Source organism: Triturus cristatus, chromosome 9, assembly GCF_964204655.1.
Source record: "Triturus cristatus chromosome 9, aTriCri1.1, whole genome shotgun sequence".
Lineage (NCBI taxonomy): Eukaryota > Metazoa > Chordata > Amphibia > Caudata > Salamandridae > Triturus > Triturus cristatus.
The window spans coordinates 780,646,440-780,673,099 of record NC_140592.1 but is presented as its reverse complement, the minus strand read 5'-3'; the positions used below and the strand labels follow the sequence as shown (position 1 = coordinate 780,673,099).

At 43.8% G+C, this 26,660-nt stretch overlaps 1 protein-coding gene and 1 long non-coding RNA gene across 2 annotated transcripts in view; one reads left to right on the top strand and one right to left on the bottom strand.

Annotated features, from left to right (window-relative positions):
* LOC146798840 (phospholipid-transporting ATPase IC-like) overlaps nucleotides 1-23,387 on the bottom strand; it is a 1,543,528-nt gene extending 1,520,141 nt beyond the window's left edge. The window contains exon 1 of the mRNA XM_085626157.1: nucleotides 23,315-23,387. The gene's annotated coding sequence lies outside the window, so the exon portion shown is untranslated. The remainder of the gene's footprint in view (nucleotides 1-23,314) is intronic.
* LOC146798839 (uncharacterized) overlaps nucleotides 1-26,660 on the top strand; it is an 84,732-nt gene that overhangs the window by 6,817 nt on the left and 51,255 nt on the right. The gene's annotated exons all lie outside the window — the stretch shown is intronic.

Genomic DNA, 26,660 nt, shown 5'->3' with positions numbered 1-26,660 from the left:
CATTGCTGAGGGACACAAGTAGGAAACCTCCACCAACGTGCTGCACCTGACCAGGGACTAATTTTCTTTTGTCCTTAGGAAGTCTGCTCTTTACTACAAGTTCTGGTACTGAAATAGTACAGAACTACCTTACATTAAATCTAAATTAAAGACTTCTTTTGTTGTAATGTAAACAATTGGGGATGTTCTGTTGAACCAATAACATGTTTTTTCTCCATTCAGGATGACAGCAAAGATAGTTCGCCCACGTTTAATCGGCACATGGTTTGCCTATTTAAATTGGCCTGGCACTATAAAACCCCAAATACGTTCCACCCTATCTGTTGGTGCCAAAGTAAATCGCATAATTATATTTCCAAAATAGGGAGCTGCCCATAATAAAAATTTTTTTTAAACAGCAGCAAGTTTTGTATTAGTGATATAATAGATAAATTACGGGGAACTGAGCCTAAATTTGGAACCATAGAAATGCTGCTTCGGTAATTCTTTGTTTGGATTCAAACATACACCACTACTATTTTCCAATTAGCTTCATAGTGAAATTTCGGTTAAGGCTACTCACCACACGCAATCAGTAGCAGTGCCTCATTTGTGCTGGTGGTGGGAGATAGCACTCATTTTTGTGTAACGGGACTATATATTACTTTATTATTTTACTTTGACCTGAGCAAAAAATAGAAAGGCAAAAAAAGCGGGCAGGAGGAAAGGGAGAAGGGTAGGAAAACTATGGCAAGCAGAGGAAGCAAGGGTGAGAAAAAGTGCCTGCGGCAAGAGTCAGATAAAGTGACAGGATCAGTGGCGGCTGGTGATTGTGGTGAGGTATAAGTTCGTACAGAGCATTGCACCACACAATTGAGCATAGCAAGCAAACCTGATGCCTGATTTTCTCAGAGAGTCGGGCTGGGAAGAGAGGGTGAACACAGATATTCATTTTTACATAACTCATTAGTTGCCTTTTTAATCAACCATGAGAGGATGAAAGGTTGAGTTAAGTGCCAGAGTTCAAACCGTGGGGTCAAATACAGATCATCCACCAGCTTTGTCAGAAGGTTTAGTGGATGCATTAGCCCAATGAGCCTTTGGACCCAGCTAAGAGGCAAGAGGCCTGAGACTGACCAGAATCTCTTCAAACCTTCACCAATATTTCCAGCACAATTTCTCACCAATGTAGTGTAGTTCCTATAGTACCCTGTAATGCAGGACCTACGATGTTTCCAGATAACATATACTGTGGGTCTGGTGGCAGACTAACTTTGTACAACCCCGCCGCATATATTAACCTATGGGTTGCATTAGCTAGCTCGCAGTGCCACAAGAATCTCCTGTTATCTGAGAGATTCGTTTTTGGCAACCTTAGAACACAATAACCCCAGACTCGTGGAAACAATATATTACTTTTCACCCAGTCACTCGTGCATGTTTGTTTTTTCTCTCAGAGAGATACAGAGAAGAAACAGTCAGGGCGTTTACAATAAGAATTTATTGTACAGTAGTTCTTCTCATGTAGAATAGGTGCGCTGTTACAACTGTACCACAGTAGCAGAGATATAGAACCAGTAGTACAGTGAATAAAAAGGAATAGTATTGTTCTACCATTTTGCAATAGTCATGAACATATACATGAATAAGAAATGCATTTATAAAATGAAGTGTGTACTCCTAAGATGCCTGACTAGATGTGCCTAAGTGTACCTAGCATGTGAGTAAGTGCTATATAGCCAAAGCCTAAGAGCCAAGAATCCCACTAGGCTTTAGTCAAACCCCCATACCTGAAATAGTGAGAGTGTGGGACTTCGTCCTGGACTTGAGCTGGACACCCCGCAAGGGATCGTCAGACCACTGTAAGCTGGAGCGATGGCATGCCGGAGCTGCAGCATCTCTGGTCAGTGTGTCGGCTGTGAAGTCTCGGTTCCCTCCTGCTCTCTGATAGCAAGAGGTGCTGTATTTATACAGTCTATGTATGTGTGTTACCCATTATTCAGTATGAGGATGACGTTGGGTATTAAACCTTGTGAGTCAATGGGAGAGGTGAAGTAGACCTCCTGGGGAGTGTACTCATCAATTATTCATATGTGCTATGAATGACGTCTTAGCAATATCGATTGGGGAAAACCAACTCTCGGCATGGAACTAGGTGAAAGGTTTAGTCCATAAAAGGCTGCAGCCCTTATAAGGCGTGATGTCCGTATAAAGCATTCTGTCCTTATTTGGAATTATGTCCTTATAAGGCTTGTTCATATGAAATAATGGGAGCTCATGTAGGAAAGGTGTACGATGTTCCCTGGACCTATATTAGGGTACCGATATGAAATATAACACCCACTCAACCTTATACTTAACAATAATAATACACATTTATAACGGTGTCAGTGCATAAAATTATCAAGTAGTCATTTAAAATGTTTCTAAAAACGTTTAAAAATTCATTTAAAAACAGTTTAAAAAACGAGGATAATGTTCTTTGGTAATGTTTAACATTGTTGTAAAGTTCCACAAATCACAGTTCTAAACGAGTTCGATCACACAAGTTGAACTACTGTAAGCGTACTTAGAAGGCCATGCTTCAAGATAGAAAGTGTCAATTTGCAAAAGTTATTTTGAAGAGGAAAGTGAAGGAAAAGTTCCCTATTCGTTCCCAGCACACGGTGAGCCAGATTCAGATTAGAAGTCCTGGCTTGGAGACATAACATTATCGCTGCCTGCTACAGCAGGGGTCAAGCATTGCAGTACGTCACATAGCACGTCAAGTGTGCATAGATGTAACTCCTCCTTGATATCTCAAATGGATTTTTCTGCCAAAATATAGCGCATGAAAGCAGGTATCTGACGGCCTTCAGTGCGTTAGGATCCCAGCGACAATTTTGTTGTTTGGCACAAGGGTATAAAACCAGCCCAGGTGTATTTTCAGCAAGAGTAACAGAGTTACTTCACAAATTTGATGAAGTGTTATCATATGTGGATGATATTTATCTGACTGACGATGACTTGATGATGCACTAAAAAATCCGGATCACGAATTCCCCACATTAATCGTGTGTGATTCTTTTTACCGTGTACAGTCGTACAATGAGTACTTACAGCATTGGGAACAGAACGGGTTTAAAGACGCAAAAGGTGGCACAATAAAGCACAAAATGCTATGGGAACAGGTAGAGGAATTGAAATCCGAACTACCAAGGACTCACGTGATCCATACACTGAGTCATCAACGTGATGGCGTGCACGTTGAAGGGAATTCATTGGCTGATGAAGCTGCAAAAGGGGCTGTTCGCACAGCTTCCGTATCTGCGCTGACTCGTTCGAAAACGAGAATAGTCGGAGATATAATGGTAGCTGTCATTTCATCCTGAAAAGGCAGCACAGCAGTAGCTAAAACATTTCCACTCAAATACTCCAATAAATTAGATGCACAAAACATTCCATATGCTCGGATTCCTGGAGTGGGGGATAGAGTTATACAAAATATGGATCTTAGGCAAGGGTTAATACTAGTCGCACACGAGGGTTTGGGCTCTGCGCACACAGGCGTTGCTGCAACTATTTCTTTACTGAAACAGTGCTATTGGTGGCCAGGGTTATCCCAGCAAACTAAAGACTATGGGCCATATGTAGGAAGCCTAATACCGGTCGGTAACGGCCGATTTTCGGTAAATATACTGTTACCGACCGGTATATAGGCTTTTGCTATGTAGGGGGATCATTTCATGATTCGGTAATTCACCAAATCAATAAAATTACCGAATCGGTAATTTTACCGATTCGGTAAATACCGAATCATGAAATGAGATGTAGGGGGAGTGTGTGGGTGTTGTGTGGATTCGTTATTTACCACCAACTAAAAGTTGGTGGTAAATGACGAATAGGTGTGAAAAAGCATTTTTGTGCACTTTGCAGTGTGCAATGTGGCAGACATACATGCCCTTAGGGCATGTATGTGCGCCACATGTGCACACATGGACGAATCAAGGGTGCAACAGGGTGTCAATGTGACACCCTGCCACCCATGATGATACCTCCCCCATTACCGAATCGGTATTTACCGATTCGGTAATGGCAACTGGCTTCCCATTCATTCCTATGGGCCTCCAGGCCCATAGGAATGAATAGGAAGCCAGTTGCCATTACCGAATCGGTAAATACCGATTCTAAAATACCGACACTTACCGATTCGGTATTTTTCTACCTACATTACATTTACCGTTTCATAAATACCGAATCGGTAAAATTCGGTATTTAAGAATCGGTAAATGTAATTTACCTACATATGGCCCCTAGTCTTGAAATGCGACATCTGCCAGCAGATGAAAGACTCCACCGTCGCACGACCGGCACAGACACCATTAATAAAATCAAAAAAACCTCTCGCATGTGTGTACTTGGACCACTGCGGCCCCTTACTAACGGACGGGGCTTACAGGTATATAATGGTTGCAGTGGATTCATGCTCAAAATTCCTATGGGTTTGGCCTCAGCGTTCTGCTGACGCTCGAACTGTTATAAAAGATTTGCGAGTCTTTATCGGTACATACGTAGTCAGCACGTTACACTCTGACCATGGCCCTGCGTTTAGCTCTCGGGCTTACAAAGAGGCCATAGAAGGAATTGGCGTAGCATTGCTCATCTCATCTCCGTATCATCCTGAGGGAAATTCTGTTGTGGAGAGAAAAAAACATGACTTAAAGCAATCTTTAACAGCTGGGGTATTAGGCAAGGGCAGTAGTTGGGTCACACACCTGTATGGGGTTCAGCAGGCAATAAATACCCAGCCAAGAAGCTCTCTAGGGGGAGTCACTCCATAAGAGGTCCTCTTTGGGACACAAATGTGGGTACCTGATTTTGATTGTGAAGGCGCAGTGGCGGAAGAGAAACCATTTGATATCCATGATCGGTTGGCTGTTTTACAGGATCTGAAAGAATCCAGGACAAAACAAAGCAATGTCCATCTAAAGCAGACTGCCACTGAGGAATTCAAGGTAGTCACAGCAAGACCTGCCTGGATCCCAAAATTCGGGGACCTGGTCAGAGAGAAAATAGCAGACAAAAAGTAATTTGGACTTTCCTACAGAAAACCTATACCAGTCCTTGCAGTACACGGAACAAGAACTGTGTCACTCCCGCCTGTTGCCGGAAAAAAGGAGAAAAGATTTGTGTCATTTGACTTAATCAAACCACACTATGTGGCTGATACTAAATAGTAGGCCTAGTGAACTCCAATGTAGCAGACGCCCTCCTCTAGTTACAATCCAAGAAGTTCAAACAGAAAGACTCATTACGTTTGAAGAGCCACCTGTAAGGAATGAAGGACTAAGCAACAATGCTATGGAACGTGCTCCACTTGAACAAAACATTCAAAATAAAAATAAAAATCTGAATAATTCACAAGTTGCAATTAGACTTAATCCAGATGTCTACATCAACATGCCTCGTCGAGAGGAAAAGGACATTTCAACCAATCCTGATGCAATTCCAACAATTGATCGAACTGCTTCTGGCTATTTCATTAACTTTGATACGTTTTCACTGGATCCAGGTGAGCCGGAAACGACGCCAGGCAAAACACCGTTCAAGCAACAAGTAAAGAACTTTCTTCTCTTTCTTCAAAGGACATACCTGATATCACCTTGGACTGAACTCTGGGTAATTTCTGGGATAATGTTTTTTCTTTTATGGTTTATTATTGACTTTTAGTATGCTTATTAATGGACATTATCTTCAACAAGATTCCACAGCCCAAAAGGTCAACATGCTCCTGTAGCCACACACATCGTGAACAAAGAGACTTGTCATCAGTGAACATCACAGCTGTTCCTATACCAGATGGTATAGTATGGGACAAGGTTTAACATATTCGGACCGACCAAACTTTTAAAAATTAATCATATATTTAAAATATCATTAAGTGATTTCATTACCTTCAGTACATTTTCTGATGATTGGGTCACTGAAAGAGTTAATAACATGTTGTCTGATCTAGAAACAACTGCTGCATTTTCAAAAAATGAAATGTTAGAGGGTTCATCAGACTATGACAAATTGTACTGTTAGCAACATTTTGGTCATCATTTTCTGCACAAATCCATTTCACCTAGGAATGTATTTGAGTACAATCAGTGGGAACATTGCCCAACACCACCAAAGCCTAGTTCACAAACATTTGCACAGAAATATGCATACTTTTCAGGGTTTAACATCACTGATCCAGCCTCATTTTATTATAAGGTTGCCCCAATATCAGCACTGAAAATTATGTTAACAAACACCAAACAGATTTACTCTGCTTCCTTTCAGGCCCAACTGTCTGAACAGGGTTTTGACCTATTACAGGACAAAATTGACACAAAATCAATTTGGGGTTCAAGGGACTGGCAAGTCCAGGGTACAGAGGCACTATTTAGAGCATGCCTCATTCCACAGCAGATGATCTTTTCAAATGATACTATGCAGCAGACATCCTGTCTTGGAATAGCCAAGATAAAGGAACTGAACACTCCAAAGTATCCAACACCAAACCATGGGTGGCAGAAGTTTTCTACAAAGGTAGGAGCAACATTTGATGACATACTAAAGTTCAATAGAACAGATCCCAATTGGAAGGAGTGGGCGGTTTGGGCCTTAGACACCAACACTTGTCATAAACGGTTCCTGCACATCACTGAGGGACTCAATATGCATAGGCCAGACACACGTTATGTATAGAGAGAACATCCATGGGTAGTGACATCCTATAGTGTTGGGAAGTTGTGCCTACAATGGTTAGAAACCTCAACACTTTCAGAAGTGAAACAACACTTATCTTTACTCTCACAAGACATGGATGTTAGTGACTTTTTACTAGGCCCTAGGGTAAAACAACGTCAAAAACATTTCATATATGCAGGCATTTATGCTGCCTATAATGAAATCTGGAAATTTCCCAACAAGAAGCCGCAGAGAGAATACGGGAAATAGACCATATTAACCTAGAAAAAGCCTTTGCTGTAGTGGATAATGGGTTAACAACTTTGACCTCCAGAGTATATTCATTGGGCAACATTGTATCTTCTGCTATTGACATAATGGAACAAGACTTATCCATATTACAACAAGGCCAATCATAGTTACGTTCTATCATGTTATAGAGCTGGACGCTGCAATCTTTCGGTGCAGGCCTTATGCCTTGGCGTTTTATAAACAGTACATCTCTGTTTTCAGAATACAATCTAAGTGATACACAGATTGCAAACTGAAAAACTCAATCAATCAATCAGTTACATTTATAAAGCGCGCTACTCACCCGTAAGGGTCTCAAGGCGCTGGGGGGGAGAGGGGGGTCAGTGCTCGTAGAGCCAGGTCTTGAGCTGCCTTCTGAAGTGGGAGCGGCAGTCACGGGGGCACACAGGCAGAACTAGGCAACACTGAGGCAGGCAAGCACTGGTGGCGCTGCGGAGGCGGGGGAGCGGCCTACCCTAAGGTCAAGGCTGGACAGGAAACCATTTACAGTGGCTAAATTACCACCAACTGAGTGGCTGATCCACGCCAAATTACTCACCCGGTCACAACATTTCAGTTTCACTATTGCCTTGAGCAATGGCAGGCAGGCACATATGAAAAATTGGGTAAAGAATACATTAGGAAATCCTGGGATTTACCATATAAATTTCGGTGCCGGAGTGGGGATCGAGAAGTGTTTCTTAGTGGTACTAACTGCAGGAATGCTTTAAGCTGTTCTCTCATGTGCCAAGATATCGTTTTGTGATCAAGCAAGGCTTGGGTCCGTAACTCCCCAGACTGGACCACCTTTTGAATAGAGTTGTGATAAACCTTAGACCATTAATTCCAAAGTTTTTCAGCATTATTTCGCTTATTTTTTATATTTCAACAGACATTCATAAATCAATAGAGCATGTCTTTTCAAAGAAACACCCCATTAGTAAATTGCACAATTCAAAAACATTTGAAATAGAACTATATACAACATTTACATAGTGCAAAAAAAACATTGTGAGAAAAAATAATAATATATGGAACGTTTTTGCAAACAAATAATAACAACAAATCAGTAATCACAAGAAAAACATCAATAACTCATGTGTGCCAGCCTGAAATTAAACCAGTCCTACATTCATATAAAAACCAGACGGACAGTTACTCATTTTCGAAACACGTGTTTCCTGTCCTGCCTGTGAGAGGATGGGGATACCTAACCTACTGGTGGGTGTTGTAAGAAGCTGCTGAGGGAAATATTATTTAACATTCCTCATGACACACCCCATCAACAGTCCCCCATACTCAAAGCCAACACGTTTCGAATCCCTAACAAATCCGGGATTCTCTTCAGGACTTGGACTTGGTATTTTGGCTCTGCAAAATTAAAAGAAATATTGTTGGTTTTCATTCTGACACCCCCGTGTACCACCATTACTTTACGGACAGGGAATATTTTAGGTACCTTAATTGTGGTGTGGAGTTGTTCCACAGGAACTTATGTCCAGGAACGTTGTTTAAAATGTTATATTGTGATCGAAGCTACAGAGGGTTAAACATTAGGGCATTAGCAATTAATTGTACTGAATGGGACAGCTCTTCGTGCAACAGAGGACCAAAGGGAAGAGATCCTACCTTTAAATGTATGTGACGTGTGGGACAACTCAGTGGTGTCAGTCCATTATCTGAAAATAATGAATGGAGTGACTCTGAGCACTCTGTGAGAAAAGAATTCAGTGCGTGCATGGTGCCGCGTGACAATGCAAAACTAACTCAGCTGCACTGTCACCTTAAAATCGAAAAAAGCCATAATTGATGCGGATGATTTTAAACAACAGCTGCTTTCAAATCCTATCTGTTTCCTATGAAAGGGAAACATAATTTCAGTAAGATTCTGAATGAATGTGTGCAATTATTCCTCCCCCAGTGGCAGCGTGTCATTTGCCTGTAGTTCTTTCTCTATACTGCGGGAAATATCAATCCAACATGCTACTCTGCTTCCAAACCGGCAGCAATGAGACAATTGCAAAACTGGTTCCTTAATACAACCTGGAAGGGGAACTGAGAGGTCAGGCGCCTCTGGGCATTGTGGGACATGAAGTCCATGTTTGTTCAGACCAGTGGCGGCTGGTGACATTTGAAAGTGGTAAGGCGTAAACCAATTGTTGTACAGCACTGCAGCGAGCAGGCGTAGCGGGAGAGCCCGAACCACCTACGGGGGTTTGGGGGTTCTCCCCCAAGAAAATTTTGAAAAAACAGTGGGCAAATGGTGCATTTTCAAGCACATTTGAGAAAGCAGGAAGGTTAATAACGCAATTTTGAATCTGTTCTAACAAAGATAATGACTGGCAAAACTGTATATCGCTTATTCTGCTGACATCCTAGGCGCGCAAAAAGAAACCAATATACTATTGGGTGTAAGGTTTGTGCCCGAAACAAGAATATTATCATGCACACATTCCCCAGTGATTTATGGCACAAAAAGTGCAGGTGCACGCACTGCCAACCCTTTCAATCATGCACAAAGGCCAGACAATTCTCCAAGCAGCACTTATACTCATTTCCTTTCACAATAAAAGGAATCCTTTGAAGCGCCCAACAGCCCTCCCTTAATTTCAAGTACCGAAGCAATGATGAAAGTATCAATGTGAAGGGCATTCTTGAATCGGGGGCACGTTCAAGAAGCCCTTTAAATAGAGCACAAAAGTAAATGCAATACAGTGGATTAGCAAAACACCAATCACTCGTTACTCTGTCCACAAAAAGACAATTACAATTGGCTGCAGAGTTCATATTTCATGCAATTACAATACAATACTGATCCCACTACACTATACTTTACTATGGCGACCAGGACAATCTGCCTAACCTGTAGTATTGGAATGGTCTATCAGGTACTCTGGCACTGCTAGAAGGACCAGCTTGAAAACGACAATGTGTATTTCGTTTTTGGATGTAATAATGGGATTAAAGAAATATCTCGTTCACTGGCATTTTCAGACCTGCCCATATAACAGTGCAAGAGTGCCTCAAGGGCCAGAACAACTCTAGAGCCAACTTGACCTGCAACTACTGAATTAGCCAGTGGTAACCATTGTGACGCACCTGGGCAGCACAATTCAAAAAATAAAGCTAGCAGCGCAAGCAGTGCCAGCAGCCAAGGAATCCCAATAGCTCTATAAACACCTTACAACTGTGGCCAGCTGATCAAATATAAAACCAGAGTGGTAATGTAGAAATATTCTCAACATATCTCCACTCGACTGCCAGCAACATGCCAGTCACTCACAAACACTGCCACAGAAGTAGCACTCTGATCGATAAGATAACTCCCTGATGCTGCGGGCATCTCTGCCCACACAAATGCAGCAGGCGTAGGTGCGAACTTGGGCCCGGACCGCACTCTCCTCATCTCCTGGCAGGTTGCCATAGTTGACTACTAGCAGTTGGCATGCATGGTGTAATGCCACTCGCCAGGCCACTGTACCCACTCCGTGACCTGCCCGGCACTGAGCAGGTAGATGGAAAGGAGAGCACTGACCAACAAGGGCAGTAGATGGCAAGTGGCAGCCACACGATGATGAGCTTACTTCTGGGCCTTGCCTCACCCTGTGGGCCAAGGCATGTCTGTCATCATCGTCCCACTCATAGCACTATTTGCACTGCCACGCGCTGCCCGTCGGCGCACACAGGTTCTATATAGGCAGATGACAGTGGTTACAGCAAGGCGCTGGGGTCTCTGTTTCCCCCCATAAGCGGGGAAGGGCCTGGTGCACCCTCTCCTTGGAACATCGTAATCTCAGTCTCTGTCAGGCAGTAGCACCAACGCTGATGAGGATCTCAGTCTGCATCACAATAATATTATCCCAAGCGTCCTAATGGACGCACCGCCCCTGACCATATTCTGAGTTATTTCTCCTGTTCATAGCGTGCATAGACGTCAAGGATCTGAGATTTATGTTAACCTTGAACATGAGGAGGCAACAACACATGGGAGCCACCCGGTGTCCGATAATGTAGGGGAGTCGTAACACCCATGAGAAGTGGTCTGACTTATGGTATCTGGCATGGAGGGGGTATACCTTTCGCGACCCGGGGAGGTGGGGGGGGGGGTTACTTTAAAAGTTATGACCTATACTTTAAGAATATTATTGTTGACCCAGTAATGTACTCCATTCACAGTTGCAGCTCGCGCTCCAATACTCGCGGGAGGGGAGTGTTAGGGGTCGCGTGCGGCACGTGGGAGATCATTAAAATAAAGCACCATTATTAAGAAAACTAAACTTACCAGATCTGCACCGCCTCTGCGAGTCCTCCTGGGCCGGGGTCCGACTCCCGCGTTGGCGCCTAGGCAAGTATCACCTGCTCTCAGCCAATCCAGACGCTGCTGCAGCAGCAGCGCCAGGATTGGCTTGGGCAGTAGTGCGTATGTTCTGTTTAGGGCTTAAAAAGTTTTGCGACCAGCCCGAACATGCCCACTAGACTGCTCATTAGAAGAGCGGCATGGAACAACCCTTGCTCTTCGAATGAGCAGCCTAGTGTGCGCATATTTAGGGCTGGTCGCAAAATGTTTTAAGCCCAAAACAGAACATGCGCACTCTTGCTGTGCGCTCCGCCGACCACCTGTAATACTGTGTGGAATCTGTGGATGTCAATCACCACTGTGACTTGCATCTGAACTCCTAGTGCTGCCCCGCCCCCTTCTAAGCCGACTGCCTCCGGCTCTGGCCGCCTGGCTATCGGATACAGGGCTTGCATTTGTGTGAGAGTTAGAGTGACGGCAACGCTCGGCGGGGCAACGCCCAAGCGCCCTAATGGACGCACCGCCCCTGGTTCAGACTGTTGCCTTTTAGAGTTTTGTGACTTCAGACAACTCGTTGAGGCCGTGCAGTGCCGTGTTGAATTTCATTATTAAGAATGCCTCCCACTGTGCCAGTAATACATCCGGATCGCCGCCTCTTTGGTTGTTCCTAATTACCAGTGATAATAAAGTCCATGTAAAATCATCAAATCTGTGGTTTAGAGTTGTAAAATGTTCAACCATTGGGGCAGTGAGGATCTTATTTTTCAATCATGAATGATGTTGCACAATACGATTTCGCATTTCTTGGGATGTTTTCCAATATATATCTTTTTACACGGACATGTCTCAGCATGGACCACATTTTTGGATATGCAATTTGTAAATTCATTGTGCCGCCAGTGTCTTTGACCGTCAGTGAAGGTGCATCCTTCTTTAGTTGAATTACAAACTGAACATGTTCCACATTTATGATGCCCTTGCACAGGTGGGAGATTTAACATAGTGCAAAGCGTCACTGGTTTTCTTTGTTGGCCTGCTGTCTTTGCAACTTGTTTACCGATACTCCTGTTTTTTTTAAGAGCGAAGAGTGGTGGCCCGATGTTGGGAATGGTTCCTTCAATCAAATGCCAGTTGTTACGTATAATTTTCTTCACATGTTGTGTGAAGGGCCCAAACGTGGAAACACAAACAATGCGGTCAGTCGGTGGTCTGCTTTTCTTAGTTAACAAATGTTCCCTGGGGGTGAACCATGCCCTTTTGAGAGAATGTTTTAACATTTTCTTGGGATATCCCCTTTCCAAGAGTTTGTTGACGAGTGCTTCTGCATGTAACTCATAGTCTTCCCTTCTTGAACAGTTACGTCTTATGAGTAAAAATTGCCCAAATGGCATATTGTACTTAAGGTTTCTGGGATGGTAGCTTCTGTAGTGTAGGGCATTATTTTTGTTCATTGTTTTTTGTATGTAATGTGGTAATCAAACCACTGGGTGAAGTTTTCACACTCACATCCAAAAATGAAAGACGGTGCTTGCTGTATTCAAGGCTGAATTTAATATCTGGGCTGCAGTCATTAAGCCATGTGTGGAACTCTTGTAAAATGTTTTCGGCCCCTCCCATAGGCACCAAATATCATCAATATACCTGTACCACTGTTTTAAGTGTGCACTGTATGGATTGTTGTGATACACAAATCGATCTTCATATTTCACAATGTACAGGATTGCCAGCTCATGCGCAAAAGGACAGCCCATGGCTACGCCTTTGACTTAGATAAAAAATGTATTGTCAAATTTAAAGAAGTTCCTCCTCAGTGAGATGGATGCCAATTTAAGAATGAATTCCGTCGGCACCCGATAGGGTCTGGGTCTTGCTTCCAGGAATACTTCCATCGCATCAAGGCCATCTTGTTGGGTAATCTGTGTGTATAATGATGACACATCCATTGTGACTAATAGGTTGGTATCCGGATCAAAAGGAAAACCTTCGATCTTGTTAATAAAATCCATGGTATCGCGTAGGTAAGATGGAACTTCCTGCAAGAATGGTTTTAAGAATACGTCTATGTACTTGGACAGCGGTTCCAAAATGGAATCACACCCAGAAACAATTGTGCGGCCCGGTGGATTAGTTGCGTTCTTGTGTACCTCCGGGAGAAAGTAAAGTATGGGCACTCGGGCATGTTTTTTTGTTAGATATTCAGCCTCTCTTGGTCCTAAGATGTGGTGCTCCGTACCTTCAGTGACTGCATTTGCAATTTCTTGTGAGATCTCATTTGTAGGGTCCTGTGGAATCCTACGGTACCATAGGGGATTCTGTACATGTTTTTTTCCTTCCGCTAAATATGCTTGCTGGGACCAGAGAACCACCTCCCCACCCTTATCCGCTGGTTTTATAACTGCTATTTGTTGCTCATTTAGTGTAGCTATAGCTTTTTTGTGTTCTTGCGAGATATTTCTTGTCACGTGAACTTTCTTCCTTTCCAACACATCTAGTAAAGACAGCACAGCGTGTTCGAATGCCAAGATGTTCTTTGGTATGCTATTTGCTGGTGGACAGAATGAAGATTTAAACACAGCAATATCTTTTTCGATTTTTTCTATAAGCTAAATAAAGCTTAAAAACTCTAAGGTTTATCACAACTCTAATCAAAATAAAACCCAGAAATCCTGTTTACTTATTTCAAGATATCGTTTTGCATGGGGCCTGTAATGGTTCAGTTTTGAATCTGTCTTGCCACATGAAAGGAACACCAGCTGCCGTCATATCGCCAGTGTTCGAGTTACTGTCAAATGGGAGTTACTTGATGCTGAACAATCAAGGTTGCTGTGGCATGCTTCCAGGCATTGCCTATCTGGTCACCGTGAACACCAGGGTAACTTGCTGTATGCAAGTATTGTTTCCTCCGACAAATACAGTCAGGGAGGCGCTAGTATGGCCATCACTGAATGTTTCGTTGATACAGTTTGATGCTTTAAGCAGAATGAAAGCCATGCTTTTACAGCAAACTGTGCCGCTCACCTCCGCTCGAGAAACCTTTGAACTTCAAGTTGCAAGGACCTCGACAGAGATACAGGTGCTAATTCGAACAAATTGCCCCCTACATTTCGTAGAAATGGTGGGTCGTATCTTTAACATGTCTGATACGATTGGCATTATTCACCAATTTAAGACCTTAGAGTCTGGATTCCTTAGCACATTCCAGACTATCCTCAGAGTTATTCCTAACTTCATACACTCCGTGTTTGGAAGCATTTTCGGGGGTCTACCTCTGATACTGCTCCCTGTAGCTGGAATCCTGATTATCGTCTACCTGCTGCGCAATGGACGGACCTTCCACCAACGAGATAGCGAAAGCTCTCCTGGAAAGACATTACCATGAGCGAATGATACAGCATTTCAGTGCACCTCGCCTACAAGAACTAAGTGCTTCTTGGTTCCTATCCTTCAGACCAGTCTTTGAGGACTGCATCGTACCTGTCTTCCGATGCCGGTTCTGCGGAGGCGAATGCGAGTTAGACATCTGTCTGACACCTCTGACGGAGACACCAGCGGACTGGGTATCCAGGCGGGAACCCTTGTGGTCCCATGCATGGCTCTATCCCCATCGTATTCCCATCTTGACGCATGCCTTCCTTGAGGAGCCGCAGGTGCCTTTCACGACTGAATTAAATTTCAGCTCCAGCATTGACATAGAAATTTTGAATCCGGTACCGGAAGCCTACACACCAGCTACTGGCAACGAGGAGTTACATCTATGCACACTTGACGTGCTATGCGAGGTACTGCAATGTTTGTCCCCTGCTGTAGCAGGCAGCGATAATGTTATGTCTTCCAGCCAGGACTGCTAATCTGAATCTGGCTCACCGTGTGCTGGGAATGAATATGGAACTTTTCCTTCCCTTTCTTCTTCAAAATAACTTTTGCAAATTGACACTTTCTATCTCAAAGCATGGCCTTCTAAGTACGCTTACTGTAGTTCAACTTGTGTGATCGAACTCGTTTAGAACTGTGATTTGGGGAACTTTACAACAATGTTAAACATTACCAAAGAACATGTTACTCATTTTTTAAACTGTTTTTAAATGAATTTTAAAACGTTTTTAGAAACATTTTAAATGACTACTTGATCATTTTTATGCACTGACACCGTTATAAATGTGTATTATTATTGTTAAGAATAAGGTGGAGTGGGTGTTATATTTCATATCGGTACACTAATATAGGTCCAGGGAACATCGTACACTTTCCCTACATGAGCTCCCGTTATTTCATATGAACGAGCCTTATAAGCACATAATTTCAAATAAGGACAGAATGCCTTATACGGACATCACGCCTTATAAGGACTACAGCCTTTTATGAACTAAAACTTTCGCCTAGTTTCCCAATCGATATTGCTGAGACGTCATCCTTAGCACATATGAATAATTGATGAGTACACTCTCCAGGAGGTCCACTTCACCTCTCCCATCGACGCACAAGGTTTAATCCCCAATGTCATCCTCATACTGAACAATGGGTAACACACGTACATAGACTGTATACATACAGCACATCTTGCTATCAGAGAGCAGGAGGGACCCAAGACTTCACAGCCGACACACTGACCAGAGACGCTGCAGCTCCGGCATGCCATCGCTCCAGCTGACAGTGGTTTGATGATCCCTTGCGGGGTGTCCAGCTCAAGTCCAGGACGAAGTCCCACACTCTCACTATTTCAGGTATGGGGGTTTGACTAAAGTCTAGTGGGATTCGTGGCTCTTAGGCTTAGGCTATATAGCACCTACTCACATGCTAGGTACACCTAGGTACATCTAGTCAGGCATCTTAGGAGTACACACTTCATTTTAAAAATGCAGTTCTTATTCATGTATATGTTCATGACTATTGCAAAATGGTAGAACAATACTATTCCTTTTTATTCACTGTGCTGCTGGTTCTGTATCTCTGCTACTGTGTTACAGTTGTAACAGCGCACCTATTCTACATGAGAAGAACTACTGTACAATTAATTCTTATTGTAAATGCCCTGACTGTTTCTTCTCTGTATCTCTCTGAAAGCAAAACAAACATGCACGAGTGACTAGGTGAAAAGTAATATATTGTTTCCACGAGTCTGAGTTTATTGTGTTCTAAGGTTGCCAAAAACTCATCTCTCTGATAACATGAGATTATAGTGGCACTGCGAGCTAGTTAATGCAAACCATAGGCTAATATATGCGGCGGGGGTGTACAGAGGTTGTCTGCCACCAGACCCACAGTATATGTTATCCGTAAACGTCGTAGGTCCTGCATGACAGGGTACTATAGTAACTACACACTCCTTTCCCCACTAAACTATATACTCCCATCCACGCCCTCACCCATTCTGCTGTTTACCCACTAACTCATACTTATTCACAAACTCAATCATACATTCTCACCAAACTATCCTCCCACTCATTCACATTGCCTTACCTGCTCAAGGTTGTATTTCCAATTATTAAAATGTTATTGGGGGCAACAGGTTGCATTCATTCAATTCATTGTGTTTTAACAAGCTTTCTTCTACCCATCTTATCATTCCCTCAGTCATACTCTCAGTTACTCACTCAAATACTCACTCAAGATCACTCCCCTACCTACCACATTCAACAATTATTTCACTTTCTCCCACTTTACATCATTCACCTACCCACTCATATTCACCCATCAAGCATCAAGATGCACACGGTCATTCATCCAAATCATATAACCATTACATCTACCTATTTACACAGTCAACCTCCACATTCAATGCCTCACCCATTCACACAAACACACCAAACATCACTCATTGAGTAACCTGCAATTTAATAAATAAACAGTTGCACCTTGTTACCACTTGTTTCATTCTCCTTGTAGATTACATTTAGTGTCACAATAAGCACATATAATCTGCAATGGAGAAAAACAACCACATGCAGTTGCGTCAGTAAAATGTTTTGCACTGACCCGATTAGTACTGCAGAGGAGACAGCAATTAGAAAGGAAAATAAAAAGACAAGAGAAGGAACAGATATTTTCTCTGTGCTGAGCAGGAATGTGCGCGTATATTCACCAAATCTAGCACGAGCTGACACCACAGACCAAAGAAAATAAGTTTGTCTGCAGTGTCTGTTGGAAACTTCCTAAACACACCCTTTCATATCTTGTCACAGAGTGGAGTTAGGCCAGTCTAGCTTGCTGGCCCCACCTCACCCTGTGACCTCACTACTGAGTGACATGCAAGCTTGTGGAGCCCGGGCTTGACAGCTAAACGCCCGAGGCTGTTTTTAATAGCCGCACTGGAAGAAGGTGGAGAAATCAGCGCAACGTCACCGCCCTCTGCGGAAAAGACCAGCGCTGTGCGTGGATAAGCCCTGCTAGTACAGACTCAGGCACGTCCTCACGAAGGGGCACATCTTGCAAAAATGCCAAGCACAGTAACCTTAATTTCAATTACGTTTTTTACAGTATTTAAGATTTTGTTCTAGAAGCTATAAATGTAAAGGGGGCGCAGCCCCTGCGCCCATTTACAGGAGCTGCTGTTGGACAGGATAGGTGAAACTGTGAAATTAAGAAGCATGAGGTGGAATTAAGATTAAGTACTCTTGGGGTGGTGTTCGGCAACTGCAGAATTTAGCAGCCGCTGCAGCGGGCTCTTGGGAAACACTTTGGACGCCGGCATATTTTTTTTTTGGCAACTAACGCCCTATTAATTGGTGATGACAACACTTAGCTAAGTCAGTTCAGTTTAATCTTTATTTAACAACGTTACCATTGCTTAAAAAGTACATATCACAGTAAAAAATACATATATCACCGTATACAAAGATGATACAATAGTACCCAGGTCCTTAAAGCTTCTGTTAGAAAAAATACATAGTTAAAACTAAATAAAATAAAGATCTTCCAAACAGTTTAATTAAAATATCATTAAATAAATGTAATATAAAATTTCGATAAAATAACTGCATCTCCTAAAGCGGTTAGGGGCGATTCATGTAAAATAGCCAGATCTGCAGTTTATAGAGTTAAAAAGCCATATGAAAAAAAAGGGATAGACCTATATTTCACTGTTTAATGCTATTTAGCTGTATAGTGAAATGAAATAAAGGGAAAAAATCCACATATTGCTATACACTTTCCCCTTCGGTAAAAGGTAATTGTTTCCTTTGTTTCCTTGCTGCCCAAAGAAAAGTGGCCATAACAAAACACACTAAAGGCTTTACAAGGCAAAGCAGGTGCTGAAGCGCTTCCCTGCAATCCAATAAATTGGCGCTATGCAGAAAATGTTCTAGAATTCTTTTCCTTTGTTACATATAAAGAGGCAAAAGCACACTATATGTTCAGTGATCTGGCCAAATACCTCACCACAGACAAACCAAGATAAATGTTTGTGGCAATAGGTATTTGCCAGGAAACCCAACATCATTGGAATACAATTCAATCGAAATCTAGTCAGAATAAAACAATGCTGCATATTATGGACAAAAGCCTAATAAGATTGTAAGCCTTGTGCCACTGGGGGAGCAGACTAATATAGACTAACACTACTTTTATATTTATTTTTAACCCATCTTTGGCTTGCTACATTTTCCAAGAAGGTCTGTTTTAACTTCTCCTTGGGAAAGGTTATCCAGCTTTCTGGGGCCTCAAATAGATCACTCAATCCCAATTTTGACGATGTGGATCCCACATATTTTATCCGAAGCATCTCTTTGGCTTGTTCCAACTTGAGACAATCCCTTAGCACAGCTTGGTTCAGTGACACAGACTGCCCTCTCTGTCTGGAGTTCCACATTAGTAACGGAGCTAGGCGGATTCCATCGCCAAAATACAAAAGACCCGCTTCATTATGGCATATATAGTTACAACAGCTTTTAGGCAGTGAAAACAGCCTATAAAGAAGAGCATCCTTCCAACGTTGCAATGGATCTATATCTGCCATGCTCCATATGTGGCAATGACCTTTGCCTTTGCCATGTACATGAGATACATTTCTGGTATGGGTTTATTCCCTACTTTCCTAGAAAAGTTAAATACGGCTGCAAACCTTCTCTCCAAATGGAGAACTCCGTTTGAGACCATGTCTTTCCAGAGATATTTACCATTGAAAAGAATTCCCAAATATAAAAACGAATCAACCACCTCGACCCTATGCTGAGATAGCTGGAAAACCAGATGTTTCTGCATCAAAAGACCAGTGATTTAAATATTTAATTTAGACTCATTAACATGTAAGCCCAGGGAGGCAATAAAACTAGTGTACTCCTCTATGAGTCTCTGCAGCGCTCTTGGAGGTCTCGCCAAGATCATTGCATCATCAGCATAGAGCAGAATCGGAAGTGGGGTTGCCTCGATATATGAAACATCCCTAGTACTTTCCATGTTGGTGTAGAGGGAGAACAGGAATGGGGCAAGCACACACTGTGGCGACCGCAAGGTAAGTGGTTTTATTTCTATTTTTTAATTTAATTTTTCCTATCCCTTTGTCTGTTGACTTTATCCCCACCCTGCCCCCATCCTGCCCCACCACCCCACTGCTCTCACCTGTGGCGACCACGCATAGTGCAATCCTCACTTTGAGGTGTCCCCACTGACCATTCATGAACCCTGACTTCAGAGGAGCCAGAGGGAAGGGGGTTGACTCAACGAAAGGTGAGCTGGAGTGCAGGAAACAACACTTTGGTGCACTTTGTGTGTCATTGTCTGTGCTTGGGGGTGATGGGGAGCGCAGCATTAAAATGACCACCAGCCAATAAACCAGATGAACAGATGATCAGGTACAAGATACCAGATTCAGTGGTGAAATTCAGCGCACAACAGGGCTATCTTTAGGAGTATGAATATGCACACAAGTCTTAAGAAACCTTAAGGATCCTGCAGGAAAGTGGAGTACTATGTGGTGTGGGGGTTAGTCCTCACCATGTAATACTATCATGATACCCCAAAGATAGTCCTTGGATTCACACTGACAGTTCCTTAGCTCAGTCCTGGTAGTGTGGCAAAGAGTCAGTCAGGCTTTACTAGAGGGACATGCATTAAGCATTTCAGAGTACCAACATGGACAATAAGTAATTGACATGACTAAAGAGAAATCTGTCACCAACTTATAAAAATAAAGTGTATTTTTATCTTAATTTAGACATCAAAATGAATGGAATTTAATGCATGCAACCGAAGCTATAGATTTTAGAAGTAATAGAAAATCAATGAAAAATAATATGAAGAAAATGTAAGATTTCGGTAAATGGGTAAAACCACTAGTGACAATTGGTCACATGCAGGTCGAGTTGTATTGTATCCTTGCTGTGTAAAGGTGATGCAGGTCCCAGGACCAAGCCATGACAGTCAGTTCAATTTTACCTGGCCCGTAGAACCCAGGTGCAGAATTGTCCTGGCTGTCCCTGGTGCTAAACAGGAGCCGTGGAAGTGCTGCTATTACAACTGTAACGGTGCTGCAGGGAAAAAAGATGCAAAAAGACAACAACTGAGTGGTTGCTGACATCGGTCGAAGGTCACATGGAATTCCTTCTTAATGAAACCTTGAGTAAAGGGGTCGGTTGCTGGATAAGCGACCAATAAACCTTGGCAGCAGTAAGTGGAGCAGAAAGTAACTTCAACATCCGGTGGCCCTGGGGAACGCGGTAGCTGCCTGTAACTTCATGAAAGACAGGACTACTGTTCCCACAATTGACTAGGCCATATGGATTTGGGTCATCCCTTAGCGGGCAAGTGTAGCCAGTGATTCTTCAGATGAGGAGCAGTGTTTTACCTGCAGTTTGCAGGGGACTAGTGCCACTAGTCCAGGGGAGCATGAGAGTGCTTCAGGCTTCCCAAGGGGTCTCTCTGTCTGGGGGAACTGAGAGATGGCCTAGGGTGAATCTCAATCATGCAGTTCTAAGGGCGTTGCCACAAGTGCAAGGTATCCCTCTTTTGCTTTGTGCAAGTCTTGTTGTCGCAGTCACGGGTCTCTTCTTCCATCCTCTTCAATGCAGGTTGTTCAGAACTGAGGTTCTGGAGTGCCTTAAAGCCTAGATTTAGGGAAGTTAAGGGTGTGGGAGCTAGTAGCCAATGGGCAGCTAGTCCCTCAGCTAATCCGCCCCTGCTGTGACCACATCCAGGGGTGTAGGTCACCTTTACTACCCAGAACCTCTATTCTGTCAGTCCTAAGAAAGGCATTAATCAAATGTTGGTGTAAGACCCGGCTGTTCACCCTGGAGGTGGGGCTAGCCATCTCGGGGTGTACACCTCCTTGGCTAACTAATTTCCTGCCTGTCGGGGTGAAAATGTGCCAGTGGCAGGGGGAGGGGGAGGACTCTTTCCTCCATTGGGAGGTGGCCCTGATGCATATCATTGGCAGTGTAGCCTTTGAAGCTCAACACCATGATGTTCCATTTCACTAGCCTGCTTGGGAGGAGGGAGGTGTGACTTCCCTCTTGCCCAAGCCTTAGTTCCTGACTACTCCTGGGAGTGATCACACTGCCTGGCAGAAGGTCAGAATCTTGTTTTGGCATATTTTGGAATATTTGTAAAGCTGATTTATGGGTATTTAAATTTTGTTGTGTGTTTTCGAAAAATGACATCCCACAGCATTTCATTTCATATCGGCAAGATTGTCACAATCCACTTTATAAAATCCTCTTACTTTACAGTCAGTGAAAAAAGTAAACACCAGTCTTCAGGTTAAAAGAATAAGAAGCAATTAGAAAACACAACCTGACATTTGACCTCTGTCTTTGAAATCACAGCAAATGTGATAAGATAAAAACAAAATTTAAAGGCATCTTTATTACTCATTCTCCTTCGGAACTCCAGCATGGTTATTTTGGGGGTGCTATAGCACCCCCTCATCCCTACTCCCAGCACCTATGGAAACAAGGCTGGGGTAGAGTTAGTTGCATGTCAGGCAATGACTTAGGGCCTCATTATGAGTGTGGCAGATGGAAAGCCACTGGACCTCTGCGGTCACCAGGGATCAAGGATCCTGTTGCGATGGCGCAGAGGTCACAGGCAGAAATATGCTGGTGGTGCCGCTGCAGCACCGCCAATGATATTTCGAGGTGGCTCTCAGCCACCCTTTTCGTACCGCCACCCTTTTTATGGTGGTGAGCATGCCATGAAAAGTGAGGCAGAGAGACAACAAAGGGGGCCCTTCCAGGGCCCTCCTGTGCCTCTGGGCCTGGGAGTGAATGTGGGGGGGTCACATGTAGTGCCCCCTCGATTTGCACGCCCCGTTCCTGCACGGTGTGGCATGTATGCCACACTGTGCAGATAGGTACAAGTGGCACTCTGAGGGCAGCAGTCTGCATGGTAGGCTCTTCTATGAACCTACCAGACTGCTGCTGTCAGACCGCCACAGGAATAAAGTTCTGATCTGACGAGCGATCTCACCACGGGGTCGGTGGTCCTCCAGCAGAAGGCGCGTTGCACAGTCCGCTGTAGGACTGCCAAACTCGTAAGAAGGCTCTTACTTAAGAACTCTGACGCAGGGCCCTACAGCTCCTGCGGCACCGGGCGTTGGCAAACCCCATAGGAGGCCCAACCCTTAAGGATGCTCCTATTCAGCCAAAGACACACAATTGAAAGTCCATCAATTGTTGTTTTTGCACCTATTCAGCCAAAGGCCCATGAATATCTATAAAATATAGGAGAGTCAGGGGCACCTTGTCACATCCTGCAGTGGCGGGAGGGGGGTGGTATTCTGCTTTACACCACTGCCCCAGTCCCATAAGTCTTCTAAGAACTGCAGACAGCAGTCTATTGAGAAGTCACCAAAGGGCTCCAAACGACCACTGGGCCTTTGAAAGACTTGGTGCAATTGTGCTGAGGGACTCTGCACTGATATTCGTTATCAGTCATAGATGGAGTGCAAATTGGCATCGATATTTGTATCAGCCGAGCAACGAATAAGAATAATTTTGCTCTGGCTGACAGGTGCAAAAATTCCAACTAGCAGGTTGATGCAAATGATTTGGCGCAGTCAGCGAAAAAATGCTGTGGGCCTGTGGCACTACAGATGTATTCGCGTATTGTTCCACTCACTTTTACTCAGCTCACCCGTCTTCCGGTTGCGTGCCCCCTCCGTGTCCCGAAAATGTTGACCTCCTTCCCTCGCCTTCCTCTGCCTCGCCTCCCTCTGCCAGCTGAGGTGAACACTGGGAGCGAGTGGAGTTGTGTGGAATTTATAGTGAACGGCTCCTCCCAGGAGATCGTCGAGGCGTCCCTTTTGCCAACTTTAGTGCCGCCGCTTCAGACGCGCTCACCCACACCAGCTGAGCGCGCGAGGAACAATGAGCACTGGGCGCAGAGGTCTTCCCGCCCCAGACAACGCGCTATGACGAAGCAGTAATATTGTCCGCGCGAACATTCCACCTGATTAGTGCCCGTTTGACACCTGAATATACTAATTAGTAAACAAGAGGATGCCAGTGAACATTTGCAAAGTGGCTAGCACGGCGCTGCTGCCCCACGTGTGGCGCATGTTACAGTAACTTTTCAAGTATGAGGGAAACACGTTTTTGTGTGAAATCTGCCAAATAGAAAATACGCAGTAAATGGTGGATGATGTGGCACTATAGTAAAACCATACTTATTAAACAAAACGCTGCAGCAGCAGAATCTCATAATTTAAGTTGTTCTACGTGTTGGCTGCTGGTTATTATGGCACATGGTTTCATCTGAGTGCATCATACATTTCACAGGAAGTGAGGGTCATAGGGTTGAATCACAGTTGTACAGTACAGTGTAGTTATGTTGTATTAAGACCTGCTATTTACAGCGCTTCGAATCTGCGAGGCTGTGGCGGTGATTTAAAGATTTCCCTCTCCTAATTTAGGGCGTGATCTTGTTAAATCTGATATTGCTTCATTCATACCGACATAAACAGAGAACGTTTACAGTCGTCGTCACGCGGCAATGGTTCAACCAATGCCAGGTTGTTCAATATATTTAGGGACAAAGATGGATACTGGGACACGGTTAGTGCAATATTTGAAGACTCTTTGTGTAACTCCTACTCCAACATTTTGAAAGAGGGAGAGTTTGGGGGGGAAAAGTAGTACATTTATTTATATGTAAAAGACCCGTTCTATAAGTGTAAAATCTTCAACATCACATAGGTTAATTCGCTTGACTGCCAGACCCAGTAGTCTGAGCATGAATGCACATCTTGTGAAAGAAGTGTCAGTGTTAGGCTCCAGGTGGCTCTCAGCCAGGATGATACATGAACATAAGAAGGGCTTAAAGCTCTATAAATCAGTCCTTTGTATGTGCTTGGATGGAAATTAAAAAATATCCTGCGCCGCCTGCACACAGGTGAACAACTGGCATGGGTGCAAATTCAGGACAGGGTAAGTACAAATTCAGGACAAAGGGTCAAAATTCAAGACAAACATTCAGGACGTGAGGTCAAAATTCAGGACAAAACTTTGGGACAAAAGGTACGTTTTACAGACAAATCAGAGTAGGTCGCACAATAGTTCATAAGTAAGGCCATCCATATCCAAACATATTTAACCCTTTGCAAACCTATCCATCATGTATCCTTCTATCCATCATTTCACTCATCCATCCTTCCATCTACTCTTTCACTCATCCATCCATTATCCATCCATCCACCCTTTCACCCCATCCATCCACTCTTCCATCCATCCATTCACTCATCCATCCAGCCATTTACCCTTTCACCTATACAGCCATCCTTTCACTTACTCATCCATCCACCTAGTCACTCATCCTTCCATCCATTCACCCTTTCAGTCATCCATCCACCCTGCCTTTCCCTCTCCATCAACCCTTTCACTTACCCATCCTTCCATCCATCCATCCACCCACCCATCCATCTACTCATCCACTCATGAATACATCCATTGACCCAATCACTCATCCATCTTTGCACTCATCCATCCATCCTTTCTCTCATCCATCCTTTCACTCCTTCACTCATCTATCCATCCTTTTGTCCATCTACCCTCCCTTTCACTCACTCATTCATCCTTACATCCACCCTTTCACTCATCCGTCCATCCATTCACCCTTTAACTTATCAATCCATCCATCATTTCACTCATCCATCCACCCAGTCACTCGCCCATCATCCACCCTTTCACTCATCCATCCATCCTTTCACTCATCAATCCATCCACCCTTTTACCCATCCATCTACCCATCCACCCATACATCCATCTATTTACCTTTTCTCTCATCCATCCTTCCACTCACTTACTCATCCATCCATCCTTTCTCTCATTATTCATTCATTCACCCTTTCATTTATCCATTCATCCTTTCACTAATCCATCCACCCATCCCTTCACTTACTCACTCGCCCACATTTTCATATTAAATTTGAGCTGAGCCTTTATCTGCAAGTTGCAGACAAAAGAGACTCATCAAGAAGTTCACCCCTGCTGTAGTTCCTAAAGCAAGGGGTGGGGGGGGGGGGGAGGGTACGCTATGCCCCTGCACATAGGCAATCTGAAAAAGTGGAAGTCATGCATGATGCACAGTGCCAGCCATGAGGTGACTGTGACATGGTGTACTTTCCAGGGCTTTAAGTGGGATGAAAAAACTAGGGGGTATCTCCAAAGGGGGTGTTCGATGTAATTAAGGGTGTGGCTTATAACACCTAAGATACAAATCTGTGCTTAGTATAGTGTGCTGCCTGGCAGGTATTTTGCCTCTTCTGTCATTGTATCCAGATATAGAGCACAACAAGTAACCTACAACAAGCCAGATCTTTTGGCTTTGTCAATGGTTCTTAGTTGCATAAAATAAAAAAGCAGCAACCATGGCTTCGTTGAATATAAAATTGAAAATGACTCAGTTCTAAAATGACGAGACTAAAATAACTCCAGCCCCTTCTTTTTAACTTCTTTCACCAGCTTCTTTTCATGAACTGGATTCCGTAGCCGCATTGGCGTTTGTGCACATTTCTTCCATCTGACAGAATGCCTGCCCTAGACTGAGGCTGGAGGAGGCCATCCCATGGTATAACAGCCCAGACTGCCCATTGTCATTCTGTATGTGGCAATCACAGCTCCACACAGAATGACAATGGGCGGGTGGGGCTGCTCTTGTGCTCAGAGGAAAAGTGCTAGGCGACCCCATCAGGGAGCTGAGACTTCTTACAGGGAACAGCTCTGCTGCCTGCAAGGCCCAAAATTATGGACCGTAAAAAGGATCCTCACGGACAACGGACATGAGGTCCAAATTACGGACGTTCCGTGAAATTTACGGATGGTTGGTCACCCTAGCTGCACATGGCTGCACTAAATCGAATGCAGACAATGTGTTTGTGCTACTGAATTGCGTCCTGGTGTCGGAAAATAGCACCAGGACAAAATCAGCATATTTCCCTGAATCGTCCGGCAGCCTAGAAATAGCTGCA